This window comes from Rhinopithecus roxellana, chromosome 17, assembly GCF_007565055.1.
Source record: "Rhinopithecus roxellana isolate Shanxi Qingling chromosome 17, ASM756505v1, whole genome shotgun sequence".
In the NCBI taxonomy this organism is placed as follows: domain Eukaryota; kingdom Metazoa; phylum Chordata; class Mammalia; order Primates; family Cercopithecidae; genus Rhinopithecus; species Rhinopithecus roxellana.
This window is the reverse complement of record NC_044565.1, coordinates 48,333,554-48,356,377: the sequence shown is the minus strand read 5'-3', so window position 1 is coordinate 48,356,377 and position 22,824 is coordinate 48,333,554. Positions and strand designations below refer to the sequence as shown.

Genomic DNA, 22,824 nt, shown 5'->3' with positions numbered 1-22,824 from the left:
ACTGAGGAGACTGAGGCAGGAGAATGGTTTGAAACCTGGAGGTGGAGGTTTGGTGAGCTGAGATCATGCCACTGCACTCCAGCCTGGCAACAGAGTGAGACTCCGTCTCAAAAAATTTAAAGAATGGTTATTGTATTTAGTCACTACATTGTGGTGATATGGCTTGGCCGTGTCCCCACCCAAATCTCATCTGGAATTGCAGTTCCCATAATCCCTGCGTGTCGTGGGAAGAACCCATGGGAGTTAATTGAATCATGGGGGCAGGATTTTCCCATGCTGCTCTTGTGAGAGTGAATACGTCTCTGAGATCTGGTGGTTTTATAAAGGGCAGTTCTCCTGCACATGCTGTCTTGCCTGCCACCGTGTAAGATGTGCCTTTGCTCCTCCTTCACCTTTTGCCATGATTGTGAGGCCTCCCCAGCCATGTGGAACTGTGAGCCCGTTAAACCTGTTTCCCTTATAAATTACCCAGTCTAGAGTATGTCTTCAGAGCAGAATGAGAACAGACTAATCCATGTGGGGTAGTTTACTATGCAGCAATAGATCACTGGAACAGAACTGAAAGAAGAAGAGGAAGAAAAGTGAAATCAAAGCTAAGGCCCATAACCATTGGAGGGTAACCAAAATCATAAAATGGCCTTGAGACATTGGAAAACAGACAACTGTTTATTCCACATCAATTTTTAAATTAAAGTGTTGAATTTGTTGTAACTCAACCTTTACTTTGGCTTTTTGAGTGAAAGTTGATAATCCAGAAACATAGTTTTTAAAATATGTCCTGAAACATAAAAATAACTCTAAGGAATATTTCTCAATCTTCACCTCGATAGGTCTTCCTTTTACTGCATGGTACTTTTTAAAGAATAATTTAGAATAGCTTGTTTATGAGATATCAGCAGCTGTTGATTCATTTGCTAATTAATGATTCAGGCAAAATCAGTGTATAATATCCAGTGATAACCAGTTTATAATTATGAGTTCCTTCCTTGTCATAAACCTTATAAATTACAGACAATTTCAGAATTTTTACTCATCATTAGCTGCCGAATAGACTCTTCAAATGATTCCATTCATTATTTCATGAATTACATGCAAGCAAGAGGCCTGGGCTTTTTCTTTGTTACTCGTTCTTTATTATCTCCCAGGACCAGTCAAGGACCAATACCTGTGGATCCTGCCTCCTAAATCGCTTTCAGGGCCATGCCCTTCTGTTTACCCCCTCATGGTTTAGGACAATGATGACGATATTTTACCCAGTCGTCTTGCCACCATCATTGTTCCTGGGCCAGCTGAACGGTATCACCTTCAGACCCCGGGAACCCCTTTGAATTTTTTACCTTACTGGCAAAAGGGACTTCACCGCTGTGATTAAATAAAGGCTGCTGAGGTAGGGGGATTTTTCTGAATAATCTGGGTGTGTCTCGTGTAATCACAGGATTCATATAAGAGCGAGGCAGTTGGTTACAGTCAGAGGGAGTGAGGATGATGGTACAACAGAATGAGAGGCTGGAATGATGTGCTCTGAAGACCGAGGAAGGGACCATGAGCCAAGGAACACAGGAGGCCTCGAGGAAACAGAAAAATCGAGGAGACAGACTGTCTCCTGAAGCCTGTAGGAGAAACACAGCTCTGCCAACACTTCGATTTCTACTTCTGACCTCCAGACAGTAACAGAAGAAATATGGGCTGTTTTAAGCCACCAAGCTGGTGATAATTTATTACAGCAGCAATGGGAAACTAATCCACTCCCTGATTAGTTCTTCACACCAGCAGGTCTCTTTAAGACATACATATGTTCATATCACCCCCTGGCATAAAACTTTTTATAAAGACTTCCAATTTATATTGGAATAAAGTCAGAATTCCTTAACGTGGCCTGCAGGAGCGATTCCAGCCTAACCTCTGTCCTCGTTTGTTTTCATTCACCCCCTTGCTTGCTAAACGCTAAGCAAAGTGGCCTTCCTTCTTTTCGTCAAACAGTCCAGTTCTTCCTGCCTCAAGGCCTGGGACGGAGACCAGAATCTGCCACAAACCTCATCTGTTTTCTTCCTGGTGCCATAGAGAGGCTACACTTCGAGTCTCCCTTGAAGTTAACTAGAACCATGTGACTCTTTGGTCCATAGACCAGAGAGAAGACTGATCTCTACCCCTGCTGACCCAGGCCCTTGCAATTCACCCTGCCACCCTCTGCTTCCCTCTGACAGCTGAATGCACAGGACATGGGGGTTCGGAGGTTGGTAGAGTCACATCACCATGTGGCTGAATGAATTTCACTTTGGCAGTGATGTGAACAGTGGTGGACTGGGATAGAAAGACTGGAGGTAGAGGGAGGGACCAGTTAGGAAACCACTGGTAAAAATAATAACAATAAATGTATATTTTTATATTGTTAATATTTATTATATCATAAGTATAATATATACCAAGCACTGCACTAAGAATCAAATTCCATTAAAACTCATTTACTCTTCACAACAACCATAGGGGCAAGATGATATAATTATGCCTGTTTTACAGATATTAAAACTGAAACAGAGAAGTTAAGTAACTTCCCAAGATCACACAGCTAGTGAGCAATGGAGTGACAATTTGAATCCAGACAGTCTGATGCCAATTCCAATGCTTTTAACTACTACTTTATACTGGGGTTGCTGTTACTTTCAAGGACAGTGGCAGCAGAGAAAGAGAAATCCCAATGTAAGGAAAAAAAATGTCAGACATGACACAAAGTGTTTAACCACAGTGAAAACAGAGGAGGTGTGTTATTCTGGCTCTTTCCAGTGTTTAATTTAGTCTCACACAAAATCCCCTGGATACCAGACTCCCTTTTTTAATAGAAACCAAGCCTTGGAATATCTTTAGATCAAGTAACATTCCCACCATTAAGGTGTCCTCAAACCTATGCCTGGTTACTTCTGCCCTTTCACTCCACATCTCCCACAACCTCTAGACAAGGAGAGGCCAAGAGAATATTGCAGGGAACTAAACAGAGATCACAATCAAAGGTAAAAATGAGGACGGTGCTTCTTAGGAAGTTGGAGTGAGTACTTGGGATTACTCCAAACAATTGTAATTCTCCTGGATGCTTGTCACCTTTGCCCTTCCAGTCCTAATCTCGGTGGTAGGTATTTATAAACGGTGCCTGTATTAGTTCATTTTCATACTGCTATAAAGAACTGCCTGAGACTGGGTAATTTATAAAGGAAACAGGTTTAATTGACTCACAGTTCTGCATGGCTAGGGAGGCCTCAGGAAAATTATAGTCATGGCGAAAAGGAAAGCAAGGCACCTTCACATGGCAGCAGGAAGAAGTGCCTGGTGAAGCAGGGAAGAGCCCCTTATAAAACCATCAGATCTCGTGAGAACTCACTCACTATCACGAGAACAGCACGGGGGAAATTCCAGCCCCATGATTCAATTACCTCCACCTGGTCTCTCCCTTGACACTTGGAGATGATGGGACTTAAAATTCAAGATGAGATCTGGGTGGGGACACAAAGCCTAACCATATCAGTGCTCAATCCAGATGCTCCTGATTAGGGAGTGACATTAATAGAAGGCCCCTCCATAGTCCTGGATTCATAAAGAGTTCTCTGCACTTAGGTCCCCTATTGATTTGATCACATGACTTTTTTTTTCCTTCAAACAACAAGTCTAGGCCAGCATGCAGGCTTGCTTCAATTAGAGGCCAGCACTATGATAACTGTAATTTTTTCCTTTGGTATGCATGAGTGTTCTTATGGGAACATAATTTAGCTGGACATATTAAATCATGTCATCGGTAGTCACAAGCCAAATGAATTATTGATCAATGGCTGTGAAATCAAAGTGCATCTGCAGAATTACATTTGGAAGCAGGGATTCATTTACAGTAAACTTGACTCTGGAAGTGCTCCATCTGACTGAGGGCAGGCTGGAGTGATCTTTCCATGGCTTTACTTCTTATCCTCTAAGTATCTGTATTGTGCCTCTGAAAGGGCCTCGCTGACTCTAAAGTAAATGCAAATGCTGCCATGATCATCATTTCAGGTGATTGTCTTCTATTTATGAATAGAAATAGAAAATTGGATTTTTCCAGCCTGTATATTACCTCCTACCCAAAATGATACCACCACTACCAATATTCCTCAGCAGACATTGAGGGATGCTGTGGCAGGCACTGCCCTCCATTCATGGGGCTCCCTTGCTGGCCTTCCTTGCTGGAATTGTTCTTCCCACATACAGCCACATGGCTAGTTCCCTCGCCTCTTACGTGTCATGCTGTTTGATCGTCTCCACAATTAGTATCCCCATGGGACAAACAAGGAAACAGGCAGGGTTAAAGAACTCTCCCAGAATCGCACAGCTAGCAAGCAGGAGAGGTAAGATTCAAACCCAGGCAGCGTAAGTCCAGGTCAGATGTGCTGCGTGTCTGCCCATGGGAGACAGGAAAGAAGAATGTGGGCAGCAGGTGTCTGGGGAGTCTGTCTGGCCAGTATCTGAACAGATTGTGGAATGTAGGGTGGGGGGTGATTTCATCTTCATACCCCTCCTCCCCATCTTCCATAGGCACTTTTCAAATTTGCACACAGGTCACGTGGGTCTTCTGAAAACACAGATTCTGACTCCCTTGGAACAGGGTAGGCCAGAGGTTTTGCATTGCCAACAAACTCAGGTAGCGCTGATGCTGCCGGCCCATGGCCAGGTCTGGAAGGCTGGGTCAGGGGGAGGAAGGCTGAGTGAGGAGGCTGGTGCATCTGTCAGGGTCCTGGCGGACCAAGATGACACACCCAAGGGCTATTGAAGCACTTATTGAATAGACTGTTTCCAGAGGGGCGAGCAGGTTAAGGGAACCAACAGGGTGACTTAAAGACCCAGGAACTAGCAGCAGGATGCTGCTACCTAGGTCTGAAAGGGGATGAGGAGGAGGGTCTGGCCATGGGAAAGGGGCCATCAAGGGAATCATCTCCAAGGGAACCATCTGGTGCCTGCGCCTCTGCTAAAGAGGTGCCCTCCCTGCGGTGGCTCACACCTGTAATCCCAGCACTTTGGGAGGCCGAGGTGGGTGGATCATGAGGTCAAGAGATCGATACCATCCTGGGCAACATGGTGAAACCCTGTCTCTGTTAAAAACACAAAAAATCAGCTGGGCATGGTGGCAGGCGCCTGTAATCCCAGCTACTTGGGAGGCTGAGGCAGGAGAATCACTTGAACCCGGGAGGCGGAGGTTTCAGTGAACCAAGAACACACCATTGTACTCCAGGCTGAGCAAAAAGAGAAAAACTCTGTCTCACAAAAAAAAAAAAAAAAGAGGTGCCCTCCCAGTGGTTGGTTTGTGTGGTCTCCTGCATATGGCGTTCAGCTATACCTTGGCCTCCTGAGCAAGGAAAACCATGCTTCCTCTGGGCACCCTGTAACCATCGTCTCAAGGATCCCATGCCTCCAGTAACCTCCATCCTCTCCCACATGGAGCCACAAGAACCTGAGACTTCTTCTACACCTTCTAATGGACTCAGAAAACTGGAACGGGGTGAAGGTGACCCGCATCTTTCTCCCAGGCATATAACACTGTGGTCTCAGCTTGCCTCCTGCCTTCAGAAATCTCTGGACCCAAAATAGACAACAGCCTCTGTGGCAGAGCACATCCTCCGACTCCAGGGAACCTGTGTGAAGCTCTCCCAAAGACTCCCCCAGATTCCATTTTGACAGCGGCACCAAGACGGGCCCCGGAACTTCTGGAGCTCAGCGAGTGTCCAGAGGGAGAAAGCTGCCAGGCTCCTCGTGCTGCAGACCCTTCCATGGACCCTAATAATTCCCCTGGAGTCCTGCCCTTGACTTCAAGGAAAGAGACACCACCCTCTACTGTAGGACTCCCTCACCACCACAGACTCCATGCACCCAAGAACGCCAGCCACCCGACTTTGTGGGGATGGCAGTGGCAGGATGGTGGCTGGTGTTTATAAGGCCTATGGAAGGTGTCCAACATTAATTTCTAACACTCTCTTTAAGAATAGGAGAACACTTAACACATATTGTTGTCAACTATGCATCTTAGTTGCACAAGAAAAGCCTCATGCATCATCTTACTACAAATGAAACCAGAACATACCCATAGATGGGCTTGTTAACAATGCTGGTAAAAGTGTGGTTAGGAGAGGTGGCTGCACCTTCTCAGAGAAATGAGCTTTGGCTTTGGGTTTTATTGCAATTCTCACCTTTACTGCAACTGTAACTGAGTCTCATTACAAATCCTGTGCGTTTACTCTTCCCAAGGGCCTTGTGTGTGACGGATACTCAAATAGTTTTTGATGTTTGTAATGCAACCCCATGTTCTTTGACAGATGGATTTTAAGCACGTGATTAGAGGTCATAGCTGCAAAACCAGCTGGCACCAGAGGTCCTTCCTCCTGCATCTGAAGCAGCATTTCCTCAGAGAGTCCATGGAGTCTGGGAGAAATGGACAAGAAAGAGTTGAAGGAAAGGGGATCCCCACAACGTCAGCTACACCAGCCAAATAAACAGAGGCCATGGGAGGTGTGACAGATGTTGCTGTCAAAACACATCATCATGAGCATTGTGACACTAAGCTGACAGTGTGTCTAGAATAAGATTGACATATGAGGTTCAAGTCATACAATCTGGGAGGTTTTGTTCTAAAATGATCAAAATATGTGCAATTTCTGCCAGGACCTCACCTCTCCATATAATGTTGGAAGGCATCTGATTCCGACTATCCTGGCCACTCCTAATGGGTTTTTCTTCAAACAAATTGTATGGTCTTCAGGTTCCAAGAAGCATGATGTTCACTTTGTAAGTCCTTCCTTGTTGGTTACCCACATTCCTACGCACTGCAACCTATGTCCCAGGGGTATGTGGTGGTCGTGAAAGTCTGCTTTTTCATGATATCTGTTCAGCTGAGCATTCTCTTTGAGGAGTAGGATCTAATTTCAGCCTGGATTGCTAATGGTATTATAATAACCATAATACCTAACAATTATGATGTGTTTACTGCATGCCAGGCTCTGCTTCAAGAACACTGCATGTGTTACTTCACTTAACCCTCCAATAATCATATGACACATGTGCAGATTAGGAAACTGAGGCATGAAGCTGAATAGAATAGTGACCAGTGACAGGGTGAATCATTGAGACAGTGAAAAAAATAGAGATGAGGACTTGATGCACCTGCTTTCTACTCCAAATTTCCATGGGTGATCCTTTATGTTTTCCCTCTCTGCTGACTGGTAGATGATAAATAACACTGTATTTGCAAGAGGAATCCCTCAGGTGTCCATGCACTGTTCACTTTCATGCTGTGAGTCTAACTGCAAGACTCCTTTAGGGAACATCACCCAACAGCATAGACCTCCTAGTGATGCAAAACAAGTAAGTCACATTTGTGATAACCAAAAATTGCTTTACATAGTAAAGCATGACTTTAATAAGCTTTAAATGGTGCAATTGCATAATTTACATGGATATACTCTAATAGCATCATTTCTATAGCTCACACCCTGGCAAAATTTTTTTTTTTTTTTTTTTTTTGAGACGGAGTCTCGCTGTGCTGCCCAGGCTGGAGTGCAGTGGCGTGATTTCAGCACACTGCAAGCTCCGCCTCCTGGGTTCACACCGTTCTCCTGCCTCAGCCTCCTGAGTAGCTGGGACTACAGGCGCCCGCCACTGCACCCAGCTAATATTTTTGTATTTTTAGTAGAGACGGGGTTTCAAAGCCAATTTCCATTGGAAAAATAATTTTCTCTTTTGCAAGTGGTCTCTAAATGAGAAAAGGCATTTGTATCAATTACTCGACCCAGGACACATAGTGTTGATCTACAAAATGAATTTTAGAAGGGAAAGGGATGAGAAGAGAGAGAGAAAATGATTTTAAGTAAATTGTATGCCAGGCCTGCCAAAAGAGTATCTGGGTCCCAGCAAGAAGAGAATCTAGTTCCTCCAAGGCAGCTCACACCTCACGGTCTTTTTCCACTGCCACTCGTTCAATTTCACTTAACACCTAGTCCCACTGTACTCATGTACATTCTTTACCTATCGAGGCAAAGCCTACAATAGTGGAAATGGACACAGAAGTGTTGCTTAGAAAAAGGAACATGATATGAACAGCTGTAGACTGCATGTTATTTATCAGGATATTCAACCAAGCCAAAGGAAAAAGCAGCCACTGTGCACAGGGAGTTACAGCCCTGCTTGGCCCAGCCGTGACACAAATGGAGTGACAGAGTGAGCTGGAAGAAGAGAGCAAAAACATCCTCCCAGGTTCTCCTGGACAGAAAGCGGGACTTCTCCATCCCCTCCACAAGCATAATTCGTGTGCTTTTCAAGCTCATTTCAAAACAGTGGAATCCTTGATTCAAAGTGTGAAAAAAGAAGATACTGACAGTTATGAGAACCAGAACTGGTTATTTCTAGGCAGGTTCTGATTTTTTTAGTTACTTGTTTTCATCTGTTCCGCACTATGCCATGCATATTACACATTTTACTGGAAAAAAAAATGCATTGACTCTGAGGCCACACATCGATACATCAATTCCTGCTGGACAAGACACAGACAAATGAGTGTTGCAGAATGGGAGGAGCAGATGCCCAAAAGGGCTTGTGACCTAGCCCGACTCCCTCCTCCACAAATTCTGTGACTTTCACCCTCTCACCAAAGCCCATTGAGCCTTGTTTTCAATTTTAAAACAGCATTATTTTAGTATTTTATCTGTCTGTGTCGGGCCTGATTTTTCTACTTGAAATTGTATCAACTTAGTTCATGGTGCAAAAGGATTCTGCATTTTGTAAATCTGTCTTTCAAAGCCTCCCTTGCACACAAGGTACCCGTCAGAGCCTCCTGTGGTTAGCTGGAGCTTTTTGACTATTTGAGCAAATAGAATGGGTAGAAATGGGCCAAGGTGCAGTGGCTCACACCTGTAATCCCAGCACTCTGGGAGGCCAAGGCAGGTGGATTACCTGAGGTCGGGCATTTAAGACCAGCCTGACCAACATGGTGAAACCCCGTCTCTACTAAAAATACAAAGATTAGCCAAGTGTGGTGGCACACGCCTGTAATCCCAGCTGCTTGGGAGGCTGAGGAAAGAGAATGAATCACTTGAACCTGGAAGGCGGAGGTTGCAGTGAGCCAAGATGGTGCCATTGCACTCCAGCCTGGGCAATAGAGACTCCATCTCAAAAAAGAAAAAAGAAAAAAAAAAAAGAAGAAGAAGAAATGGGTAGAAATGCATTCTGCATGTGAGAAAGACATGAATATTTTTAGGGCCGAGAGGGTGGACTGAATTGTGGCCCCACCCCCATAAATCTTTGCCATTCGTGGAAATGGGGGCTGAAGGACTCTCTTTGTTTGTTTGGGCTGCTGGAACAGAATCCCAGAGACTGAGCAATGAATGAAAAACAGAAATTCATTCCTCACTTCCAGGGCCTGGGAAGTCGAAGATCAAGGTGCCAGCATATGGCGAGGGCCTTCTTACTGTGTCCTCAGGTGGCAGAAGGCAGAGGGCGAGAGAAAACAAACTCCCCACATCAAGCCCCCTTGTAAAGGGAACTGATCCAACTATCTACAATAGAGCAACCCTCATGGCCTAGTCACCTCTCACAGGTCCCACCTCTTAACACCATCACATTAGCAGCACCTGAATTTTGGAGGCGGCACATTCAGACCATAACAAGGATCAACACAGTGAAGGCACCAGAGATGAAGACGGGATAGGGGAGAAAGCACCAAAAGAAAGTGGAGTTCACAGACTGAAGCCAGCACTTACGAAGAAGTCTGAGTTTTGAGGCAACCCAGGGAAAAGCAGAGTAGTTGATATTCCACAGTGGGAATAAGGAAGACGTGGTGAAAATGGGCACTAGGCTAAAAATGCCTTCCTGCCATCACAACAGCCTAAATTGGGGCTGGGACACCATCTCGAGGTCCTGCTGTTCACAGACAAACCCTCCCAGGTAGTAATAGCCCATTGACAAAGCATCTTCCTTTCCCTATCAGAAAGCAGCCCCCACGGGGAATGGGGATAAGGGAAATGATGGGAAAGCCAGAAGTCTTCAGCGCATCCTAAAATGCCAGGGCACGAATCCTTTCACCAAATTCTCAAAAAGATCCGTCATTCTATACTACTCAGCCATAATATGGAACAAAATAATGGCCTTGGCAGCAACTTGGATGGAGCTGGAAGCCATTATTCCAAGTGAAGTAACTCAGGAATGGAAAACCAAATATCGTATGTTCTCACTTATAAGTGGGAGCTAAGCTATGAGGATGCAAAGGCATAAGAATGATATAATGGACTTTGGGGACTCAGGGGAAGGGTGGGAGAGGCATGAGGGATAAAAGACTACTTATCGGGTACAGTGTAAACTGCTCAGAAATTACCACTAAAAAACTTATCCCTGTAACCAAAAACCACTTGTACCCAAAAAACTACTGAATTTTAAAAAATAATAACTACATGTGAAAAAAATAACTATCCTAACAATTCTCAAATAAGATTCCCTGCACCCAGCATATCATTGATTCTCACAGAATTCCCCTAACTAGATGAATTTATCCAAAAGTATTGATGGTTATGCAAACACCTACCTAGTAACAGTCCTGGGTTGAATTGTCTGGAGACTAGACGGAGGTGGAATCTCCAGGATTCACAGTTGAGAATGGACACCATTCCTGGACAGGCCGGGGAAGGCCTAAGCTGTAAGGAGATGCATAAGCATGAGTAGGCACCGTGGTGATGTGGCCAGGAACTCACTGTAGGGACAGAGAGGCAGTCCAGTCTGCTGGTCACAGCACATGGTAGATGGTCAGTGAGGGCACCATCTCTATGTGTGACAGACCCTAGGAAGGGAGCTCTGCAGAGCATCAGTCAGCAGGTTGCAGGGTTCCTGTGACCACACCTTGGGTGGGAGGTGCACATCAATACCAGGGAAGATCAACAGAGGAGATGGTGCTGGGAGACCTGGGATGCTGGTAGATCACAAGGCAAGGACTTAAGGACAGAAATCGGCAATTAAAAAAAAAAATCAAGGGCTAGGATTGGGGCTCAGTGACAAGGCAGAATTCCAGAAAGGCAAACTGAGCAGCCCTACTGTAAACTCAGCTCCAGAACGTGGAGCCCCAGAAAATCTAGCTTGCGGGCCTCTGCCCACAGTCAGGCAGGCCCTGGGGACAGGGAACAGACAGTTGGGCCAGCAGGAAGAAAAAGGTGGTTCCTGGTTCTGAGAAATAAGAGATTTCAGGGTCTTGGAAATAAGCCCAGGCCTGAGAGACAAAACCAACAGCTTTAGGGTTATTTTTTTCTCTACACTAAAATAACAGTAACGTTGTTTAGAAAATCAGATAATAAACAAAAACACAAAGAAGAAAGCTAACCCATATTGATTCTCCTAAGTGATATCCATCATTAACACCCTGAAACATAAACTTTCAGATTTTTCCTACACACACACACATATATATACACACACACATACATTTGTGGGTTTTACATATATCAATATGCAAATTTTATCAACAAAATGTATTTATATGAACTGGCTGTTTCATGACCAGCTTTTTAAACTTAGCAATATATAATGTATATTTTCCCATTTCCATAAATATAGATCACTATTCATTATTTTGCATCACTGGTATAGTATTTATTTTATACATGTAGCATAATGTGCTTTACAAATCCCCCAACGCTAAACATTACTTTCCACCTTTTTGAATTCATAAATGGTACGGCAGGAAACGCCCTGTATGTTATTTCCTTAGTCTAAGTCTTCAAAAGTGAAATCATCACATCTAAGCCCATTTTTAGTTGTTACGTATTGCCAAACTGACTCCATGTAGCAGCTTGCACGCTCATGAATATTTATGTGAGAGGTCCAGGATCCTGTCACCACCATCCTTAACACCTCAAGGGCATCTATCGCTTGGAATGTCACTTGTTTAGGTCATTCAGAAGAGGTCTCAGGTCACTCGTAGCTCCCTTCCCCCCAGGTAAGATCTCAATATGACACTTGCAACTCACCAGAGCACAGACCCCAAGAACCTTGTAAATCATATCTTCTTGGGAAAATGTATGTGTCTTTACTCATTTTTATTTCCATATTAAAATATTTTTTTGGTAATTTTTAATATTCTATTTAAATATGGCTTCTGTTTTCTCGCAATTCAGATCAATGGGCCACCAAACGAATCTAATAACATAACAAAAAATTGCCTTACAAGAAACATTTAATATCACCCTCATTATTTGATCCCATTTAAGCAATATTAATAGTCCTAGCCTTGTGCAAGCAGAGGCACTGAGTCATGGTGGTGAGAAGCCACATGCTACATTGCATTTGGATTAGAGCTGCTGTGCGCACTGCACATAGACTGAGCCATCCAACACATAAGCACAATTATGGGGGAGGGTGCACATAGCTTCCTCTTACAGCAATACCTGACTAGAATTTTAGAGAAGAGAAGAAGATACCTGGGGGAGAAAGAAAGACTACAAGTCTATTAGACTCTCAAAAAAGATACTTCATAAAGTCTCGAAGATTGTGTGTTAGTAATAGAAATGTTTTTGTCACGAATGTGACATTGCGTAAGAACTGGGAAAGACAGGAACAGACGAATACAGAATGAATGAGGAAACACACCAGGAAGTCTTTGAGTTCCCTTAGTCCATGGAGAGCTCTGGTCTGCAGGAAGCTTTCACAAAGCTGAAGAAAAGAGAAAAGGAAGGGAAGGGGAGGGGAGGGGAGGGGAGGGGAGGAAAGAAGGAAATAAAAAGGGTAAAAGGAAAGAAAAAAGATGAAAGGAAAGAGGAAAGGGAAGGGAGGGAAGAGGAGAGAAGAGGAGAGAAGGGGAAAGGAGGGGAGGGGAGGGGAGAGGAGGGAAGGAAAAAAGAAAGAAATAGGAAAGGAAAGGAGGGAGCAAGCAGGATGTATCTAAAATAATATATTCAGGAAAAATAATCTAAGCCAGGATTTCATAGGGGCCAGTGACATAATAATAAATAGGTATTCTGGGGAAAGACAGTTCTTTGGATAAATAATTGAAGGAAACACCTAATTTTCAACATCTCCCCCTCTTTCTAGAATATTCCCAAAGCACATTATCATTTTTAAAGCCTATAAGAAGTCCTTTGATTAGGAAAATCATCTTTAATTGTGTTTATCCCACAACTATTTAAAAACCCATTTATAAATGAGTACCTAGCATGGCCTCACAGAATATCAATGTTTCGTGAACTATAAGTTAATCTAAAAGGCACATCTGCAACCATGGCTGCCAGAACTCTTGTTTATAACCTGTGGTATGATAGTAAACTGGCTCACCATTAAAAAGGAAAGAAAAAACAAAACAAACCCTGATTTGAAGTGTTTGCCAATTCCCATGGTATAAATACTCCTACTGTGACTGATTTGAAGGAAGGTTATTTAACAACCACGGAAGGTTTTAAGGAATAAAAGCCCAGAGTGCTCTGCCCTCCTGTACAGCAAGCCAAACTATTAAACATAACCATAAACGTAAGCACAAAGCATTTCTCAACCTTTACAGAGTTGATGATCCATACTTCTTAGGAAAAAAGATGAGATTAAAGCTTTGTGAAATGGTAAATGAATTAATTTCCCCCATGATATGCCTCGTTTTTTTTCTGGTGAATATGTCTACATAAAGAGATTAGAGAACTAGAAGAAAGGCAACAAAATAATAAAGATTAGAGGAGCTTCTGTGTGAAAATAGAGTCCGGAATAGTGAAAACTGAGGCTGAACTGATTGAGGCCTGCAAAGGCACTAAACGGTACATGAAAAGGGAGAACATTTTTTAAAATACCATTTGTTGATCAATTCTGTGTGTTCGGTGGTGATTATACAAACAGCCTTCAGGGAAGGCTTCTGGCTGTGGGATGTTTTTAGGTATAAGTAGGAGTTTTACAGATACACAGAGGAAAGAAGAGCATTTGAGGCACAGAGAACCCACGAACATCCCAAAAGTATGAAAGAACCTGGTACTCATTTATTTCAAAATAAATTTAAAAATACACCCCCACATTAAATTAATGACATAACATATTGAACTGATAGCCTTCAGTCAGCCACCTCGGGCTGGGCAAAAACCAAAGTTGGTGCCACCAAACCCCTCCAATGATAGAGACCACGAAAGGTGGTCATCACATAGAGACGCTATAGTTCTGCCCCAAATTCCCTGAGGAGGGAACACTGCATCTCTGGGCAGGGAAGATCTGTTCATTGCCCGGCTATCCTCCTCGTCCTTCACCGTCAGTGTCAGGTAGGCTGATGACGAGCAGATGGAAGCCAAACCTCCCATTGACATCGTGTGCATTTGAAAGCAAGCGTGCCTGGGCTGTTCCCCAAAAGACCTACTGGGAAGGATTGTTTTTCTCATGTTGTCAAACTGCTAGGCCTGAGAAACCTCTACTCTTCATAAGGAGGACTTTAAAAATCAACTTTCCTAATACTGGATATGCTTTCTCTCAGCCCTTACTTGCCAGTTTCAAATGCTGGAGCCTGAACTCAGTGAAACAGAACTGCTAAAAACATATTACTTAGCCCTCTCAGTCAGTTCCAGGCTGCTATAACAAAATACCTTAGACTAGCTAATTTATAAGTCATAGACATTATTGCTCACAGTTCTGGAGACTGGGAAGTCCAAGATCAAGGTGATAGCAGGTGTGGTCCTGGTGAGGGCTGCTCTCTGCCTCACTGAGGCACCTCTTGCTGTGTCCTCAAATGGGCAGAAGGGCAGGAGGGCAAGAAGGGACAGGGAGCTTCCTCCAGAGCCTCTCTTCTAAGCACATTAACCCTTCAGGAGGGTGGAGCCCTCCTATTCAATCACTGCCCCAAAGGTCCCACCTCTTTTTTTGGGGGGGCGGGGGGAGTCTCACTCTGTCGCCCAGGCTGGAGTGCAGTGGCAAGATCTCGGCTCACTGCAAACTCCGCCTCCCGGGTTGATGCCATTCTCCTGCCTCAGCCTCCAGAGCAGCCGGGACCACAGGTAGCCACCACCACGCCCAGCTAATTTTTTGTATTTATTTTTTAGTAGAGATAGGGTTTTGCCGTGTTAGCCAGGATGGTCTCGATCTCTTGACCTCATGATCCACCCACCTCGGTCTCCCAAAGAGCTGGGATTACAGGTGTGAGCCACCGCTCCCGGCCGGTCCCACCTCTTAATACCATTGCATTGGAGATTATGTTTCAACATGAATTTTAAAGGGACATAAACACTCAAACCACAGTAATATTTTTCCCTCACACATGTGTAAGTATGATGTAATCTGGGAGCAATCAGTGTACCATTCCTATGGAAGGTACAAAAAGAAATCTGGACTTGCCCTATTTTTAATCAGGAATGGGAGGTCTCAGTTATCAGGAGCTGCCCAATGAGATTGACACAGTTTCACGGGTCACATGGCACTCGGCTGCACGGAGCCTCCAGGGACCCAGACACTAAGTACACAAGATGTTCGTGCATCACAATTAGGATTAAATGAGCATATGTCAGAAGAAATCTGCTTGCAGGAGAAAAAAATGAAAACAAATATTGCAGGGAAAATGGCACAAATTAGGCAGAGAGTCATTCGTGGGTCTGTGAACAGAAGAGTACCAACCTGGGGAACCACCGCTAGGGAGCAGGGCGTGGCGGGAAGGTTCCTGGAATAAGCCTACATGCAGAAGTGCAGATTACGCTTGGTTCCTGCCTGCAACTTAAAAATCCAACTGTCCTGCTCCCTGGTGATGTCCTGCTCTCTGGCAACGATTAAGCAAGCAAGGTGGCTTGCTTTGAAGAAGCCATCCTTTAACTATGATTGAAAGTTAACTTCCTAGAGAAGGAATGAGCATTTCTCACCTTAACTTATATTCAGTTGCTCTGGCTTCAGAGAGGATTTCCCTGAATACTCCTCACAAGCTGACATGTGGGTCATGGAGCCAGACAGCTTGTGGGTACTCCCTAATCAGTAGTCGGAATAGTTGTGAAAATGAGCCCTCACTTCTTACTGTCAGGCTTAAAGGCTTTATAAAAGGCATCCTTTCTTAAGTGATTTTGTAGCAATCAAACTGGCCAGAAATGTGTTCCTGGTCCCCATTGCTGGGAAACTTTGGCCCCTCGCTGGGCTGGCAGGGAAGCTCTAGGCTTGGACATTTGTACTTAGTCATACAGGCTCTTGTTAAGGGGACCTAGGTATTAAATCTGACACTCTTCTGGTCCAGTTTTCTTACACAAAGAAAATCTTTTGTGGTGCTGTTGCCAGTTCAAATTCTTTACAATCATCAAGTTCTTGACAGAGTCATATCATTAACCATGAGGAAGGTGGAACTCAGTGCAAACTCAGTATTACCACCTGAAACACACTTGTAGTAACTACTCTCCAAAGCTGTCCCCTCCCAGTTAACCGCACCTCCCAATACTTACACCCTTTTGTAGCCCTTCCCACATTCTGGCTGGCTGGTGTAGCCAATAAAATTTGATGGAGGCAATGCTGCTTGACTTCTGAGGCAGGGTGCAAGTTTCTGCATTTGTCTCCAGAAAGACTGATTTTGGAGAAAGCCAGTCACAATGCAGGAAGCCTAAATCCCCTGATCCTGCCATGCTATGAGGAAGCCCAAGCTACTGTGTGGAGGAGCAGTACAGAGAGAGACCCAGGCAACCGCAGTTGTTCCAGACATCTTAGTTGGGTGCCAGTCATATGAGAGAAGAAGTCATCTGGGACCCCGATCCAGACAAACTTTCAGATGAATTCTAGTTATTGTCACCATCTGACTGTAAGCACATGAGACTCCATGTCAGAACTGCCCAGCTGAGCTCAGCTGAGCCACAGAGCTGTGAGACACACAATATGTTATTTTATATGACTAAGCCATATAGCATACAGCAACAGATAGCAGGACCAATGTTTCCTTCATACTTCAAACCCAAGCTTTGAGCACTGTGTTGGAGTCAAGAGGCAAATACATTTGCTCACTGAACAGAGAATGTTAATTCAGAATGAAGCAGAGTATAGCAGGAGGCAGCAGTGTCATACCGTGAAGGGTATCGGATGGCAGGAACTGGTACCATCTGGGCCGCCATCATTGCCTGAGGGACTAGACAAAACTGTTCCAAAACCACAGCTCTCCCACACCCTCCTAAGTTTGCACAAAGGTTCACTATTGCCCAGGGAGCTTTCCTCTGAATGTCTGCCTGAAAACTTCGCACTCATCATTTAAGTTGTGACCTCAATGCTTCTTCCTCGAAGAAGCCTTCCTACCCTCTTCAGGCCTTTCCCCTGACTAGCATCTGACTTTCTTCCAAGCATCTTGTAGCTCAATCAGTTGCCCGCCACCATCTTATGGGTGCCTGCCTGCCTCCTTAGCTCCTGTGCAGCGGGCCCCTCAGGGCAGGGATGGTACCTGTATTAGCCTCCTAGGCTGCAGTCAGAGAGAATCACAGACTAGGGAACTTCAACTCCAGAAAATTATTTTTTCACAATTCTGGAGCCCAGAAGTGGAAATGAAGGTCTGGGTAGGGTTGGATCCTTGTGAAGCTGTGAGGGAAGGGCCTTTCCAGGCTCTCTCCTGGACATGGAGATGGCTTTCTCCCTGTCTCTTCATACCATCCTCTCCCACTATGTGTGTTTCTGTCCAAATTGTCTTTTCTTAAAAGGACGTTGGGCATATTGGATTAGGGCCCATCTTGGACCTCGATTTTAACTGAATTGCTCTGTAAAGACCCTGTTTTAAAACACAGTCCAATTCTGAGATATCAGGCCTTGGAATTCAAACATTTGGATTTCCTTGGGGTGGGGAGCCGCTCAGACCACAGCAGAGGCTTATTCTTCCCTGTGATCCCGACTCTCAGCCCTCAGAAGGAACTAACCCTGCTCACACCTCGATTTCTACCCTAGTCTCCAGAACTGTGAGAAAATCAATGTCTGCTGTTGAATCTGTCAGGCTATGGTTCTCTCCGACAGCAGCCTGGGAGACTAATACTGGTACCATCCCTGCCCTCAAGGCTCCCACTGTATGGGAGCTAACGATGCAGGCAGGATCCATAAGACAGCGGCAGGCACTCTTTAACTGTAAGAAGCTCGGTAGAAAGTCAGATGGAGGTCTCAGCAAGTAGATGCTCTTGGAGGGAAGAGGAGTAGGGAGGGAAGGCCACAAGGGAGAGGCAGGAGACAGAGGGTGGGAGAGAGAAAAAAGGGAAGAGGGGTGCGGACTCAGTGTGACTCAGCAGGAATGAAACCACCCGGTCAGAGTTTGCTGCAACTTTGGAAAGGCAGCTCCTAGAGTTCTCCGTATGTAATCTGAAAGAATAAGAAACAAACAAGATAATAACAGTATAGAGAAAAGAATGTTGGCAAGACATGAAAAGCAGTTTGGAGAGGAGAGTGAGTAGCAGAGCAGAGAGGAGGCAGGGAAGAGATGCTAAGAATGGGAACTGAAAGCTGCTGTCCCCAGCACACTGAGTGCAGGAATCACATAAAATGCCACCAGGGAAAGAGATGAAATCTAATCCTCCCACCTTGACTACCAGACTAGAAAGCATTAGGAGAATAAACGCACAAGAGAAAATAGAAAGAAAATAAGCGGACGGGGCTCTGACTCAAAATAACAGAATTTCCTATGAGCACCAAAATGGAAACACATCTATACAAACCTTCACAATTATATACATAGGAATATATGTAATCAGAGCACGAACACATTGTGATATTCATTGTGATATTCATAGTAATCAGAGCGCGAACACATTGTGATATTCATAGCCACATTTAATTTAAAATATCAAGGCCAAGCACGGTGATTCACACCTGTAATGCTGTAATCCCAACACTTTGGGAGGCCAAGGGGGGAGGATCACTTGAGCCCAGGAGTTTGAGACCAGCCTGGACAATATGGCAAGACCCCAGTCTCCATAAAACATACAAAAATTAGCCAGATGTGGTATTGCACAGCTGTAGTCCCACTACTCAGGAGGCTGGAGTGGGAGGATCACTTGAGCCTGGGAGGTTGAGGCTGCAGGGAGCTGTGATCAGGCCAGTGCACTCCAGCATGGGCAACAGAGTGGGACCCCTGCCTCAAATAACAACAATAATAATAATATCCAGAAATATTCTTACATCACTGTGTCTAATTATTAGTAAAGAATGTAAATATTCAGACATGTAATGAACAAGATGGGGAAAACCCAGCTTCACCTCTGACTTTAATTCCAGGAGAGAAAAATATTTATTTTACATCTAACAATCATGACCTAAATAGATGTTTTATAAACATAGCACCAAGTCAATATCTTGATCCCTACACCACCTTCTTCCAGAAATTATTTAGGTTGTTAAAAAAATGCTTAGGAAAATATTATACGTGAGACATACAATCTCGTACCACTTTGCAAAGGGCACGAGCATGCCCACCGACGTTTAAGCAACATGCACGTAGCTGTTTGCAAGTTGGTCTGCAACAGGCACTGTGGCTTCTTTATAAACAATATATCGTTTAACAAAACCCCCTAGTTCACTTAGAAAAGATCATTTTAAACCCAACAGTAGCCAATATAGAGAGCGTTTGGAAGTTTTCAACACTAACGTGCAAATAGACTCACTATTTTCTGAAAACAACACTCCTCCAGTTATCCCAGCACTGGAGAATCAGGCACAGGATGGGATGGAGCACGCAGAGAAAATGTTCTCCCGGTGAAATGTAGGCCAGAAGTCAGGGGAGGTGGGGAGTGGGCAGAAGAGAGCGATGTGCTTAGAAATTCCCGGCTTCTCATTATTAAAGTGCTCTCGACTCACCTGCTACATCCAAATCAAACTGGTGGGACTGGCGTCAGCGCCCGCAAATTGGTATTGTCTGAGCGGTGGGCAGCTGGAACCCCCTGAGCGTCTTCTCTTGTCAGGGATGAATCAATCATCTCGAAAGATGTCAGCATCTGCCCAAACCATTTTATATTAGAATAAATGGCAGATGGTGGTGTTTTTATATTTAATCAGTTCCACCAAATGCAGTTTCATCTCTTATAAAACGAAACCATCTGCAGCATGTAGGTGCACAGATCTTGCTAAATGCCCACCATTGAGCCCTTTCCCTGAAAGGTAGAGCTAGACAGGCGAACATTTGCTGACATTAGGCACAATAAGCCCAGAAATCCTTTAAAATAAAGCCCCATGTTTTTAATAAATACTTGCACGTAATCACGCTAAATATTTCTGATTGATGTGCCCGCCATATGCAGTTTGAAACAGAGGTTTTTCTTTCATTCCCAGCATAGCTTTCAAACATTTCTGGAAGCCTCTCATTCTAAAATGCCTGAAAATATTCTCATAACAAAAATGGTCATTTTTTTTTTTTGCCTGTGAATCTTCTTTATAAGCATTTTATCTTTACTTTGACATGACTTCTTTCAGAGCAGGTTGGCTATGGCTGCCACATAGTCAACTTCACACACACACACACACACACACACACACGAAACAACAATATAAAATATCATTAATACTTACATTTGTGTATCACCATTTGGGTGGGTTCTGACCAGATGTAAAATAAATAAATAAATAAATAAATAAATAAATAAATAAATAAGAGCTACTTATTTCAAAATGCTGGCAGATGGAACGATAGAACCCCGACTTTTTTGGCCACAGAAAGCAGCAAGCAATCTTACCATCAACAGGCCTTTCTGTGCTTTACTTCTCCTGGAAGGGGAAGCCAGGGTCAGCATAACGGGGTCCCAAGAGGGAGCTCTGTTCTCACCGTGAGTGCTGGCTGGGCCCCCCTCCCCAGGATGCAGAAGGCTGCAAGGCTGGGTGATCCGGATGGAGGAAGCAGCGTGATTTTCCCATCAGACTTACATAGTCAACAGGTGAGATGCCATTCAACCTGACGACGTCCTTTTATTATTGTTTAGAACTTTGACCAGCTCCAGCCTCTCAGAACCCAAATTCCTGAGCTTGGTCTCCAGAGCTCTTCTGACCTGGCCCCTGCCTGCTTCACTCTCCAGCTCTGCTTCCTGAACTGCCCATCACAGACATGTTCAATATATGTTATATTATAAAACAGATGTCCCCCAAATCCCCCCCAAATGAATCTTCATCGATCTGAGCCTTAACATCTGTTTCCTATCAATAGGTGTCCCAGAACCTGCCGTGTGCAGTCTACTTCTGTTGAAGAAAGTCTCTTACCCATTCACAGATGTTCCCGTAGAAATTAGGACATAAAGTCTCTTAGAATATAATGCTAGAAAAGATAGGTATAACAGTGCCTACCTTAGCAGAGAAATCTTTATTGCCCTTGAAAAACTGATTTGCTCTCGAATGTCAGATTGTTTCTCTCTTTGCCCTGGCTGCCAGGAACCTCAGAGTTGAATGTGATGTCAAATCCGACTTACTATTACCACCCTCACGTTTCACCCTCTGCTTCCTGCTTTATTCCCCGAAGTTTCTATTTTATCTTTGTTAAACGTAGCGAGTTCTCATTATTGCTACTCTTTAGGTTGGTTGATGTTCCATTTGCAGGTATATTATAAATGCATGTGTGACTGAGTATTTCAAGATATAAAAAAGCCTCAGATGCTTTTGAAAATAGAATCATATAATAAAATTCAAAGTTTTAGATCTGATTTCTTTTAACCTGGGTATGTGTGTTACGAGAGTGGGGATGGGGGAGAGAAATTAAATTCATTCTCTTTTGATAGTGGCAGTGAGAGTGCCCTGATATGATTTCAGTGTGTGTCCCCTCTAAATCTCATGCTGAACAGTGACCCCCAATGTTGCAGGTGGGTCCTTATGAATGGCTCAGCACCATCCCCTTGGTGATGAGTGAGTTCTCGCTTAGTTCACGCGAGATCTGGTTGTTTAAAAGAGTGTGTCACTTCCTCCCCCACCCTCCGTCCTTGCTCCCATTCTCACCGTGTGATGTGTCTGCTCCCACTTCACCTTTTGCCATGAGTGGAAGCTTCCTGAGGCCTCATCAGAAGCAGATACTGGCACCATGCTTTCTGTATACCCTGTAGAACCATGAGCCAATTAAACCTCTTTTCTTTATAAGTTACCTAAATGCCTCCAGTATTTCTTTAAAGTAATGCAAGAGCAGCCTCACACAGGCCGTCTTTAGGCACCGGGAATCTGTGCTGACTCCTGAGCATGAGCCCTGCAGCTCAGCAGGTGATCTTCTGCACACATTGAAGGGACGAGAAGGCAACCAGGGATCAAACAAGCTGTGAGGGAAGAAATGTGGAACAGGGAGATAAAACTCCTTCCTACCGGGAAAACATTTTTGTTCAAACTAAATAGGGAAGGAAAGAAGGAAGGGAGAATGTTTGCGTTGGGAGGAACTGGTAAATGTTTAACTGATTGGATGGCAAACAGGTCTTCAAATTCACAGTGCCTGCTCTTTCTTCCTGGTGGACTCCGTTGCGACTTCTGCCCAGCATCCCTGCTTTCCACCTTCATCTGGTGAAAGTCAGCCAGAGAATCTCATCTCCTCGGCCACAGTCAAACGAGTAAACCTGTGCCCGGGACAGACCATTAGAATACTTCCCTGGAATCTGATGTAAGGATACTTGGAGGAAAGAGCTAATCTTTCTCTAAGAGTCCTCCCCTGGGGTGGGAGGCTGCTGCTGACTGCCATGTCTCTCGCTGCCTAAAGGAAGCCAATGTGTAGGCCAACATACAGAGAGAAGCTCAAACTCAAGGAGTCTGAGTTTCTGTCAACTGCATCTGAAAGAATTCTGACTCGCATAGTCTCATTTTACAAGTCAGGGGAGAGAAGCCCAGACAGGCGAAGGAACTTCCTGTGGCCACTAGCAAGGGGTCTGGGGCTCCCAGCCTCGCTCAGGGCCATCCTAGCTG

The 22,824-nt window shown here is 44.4% G+C and overlaps 1 long non-coding RNA gene across 1 annotated transcript; it reads right to left on the bottom strand.

Annotated features, from left to right (window-relative positions):
* Positions 1-6,223: 6,223 nt before the first annotated feature.
* LOC115894205 lies at positions 6,224-20,300 on the bottom strand. Its single transcript, XR_004054224.1, has 3 exons — positions 19,768-20,300; positions 10,574-10,682; positions 6,224-6,426 (listed from the first exon to the last, which is right to left on the bottom strand). It is a non-coding gene; the product is annotated as an uncharacterized LOC115894205 (long non-coding RNA).
* Positions 20,301-22,824: the final 2,524 nt, after the last annotated feature.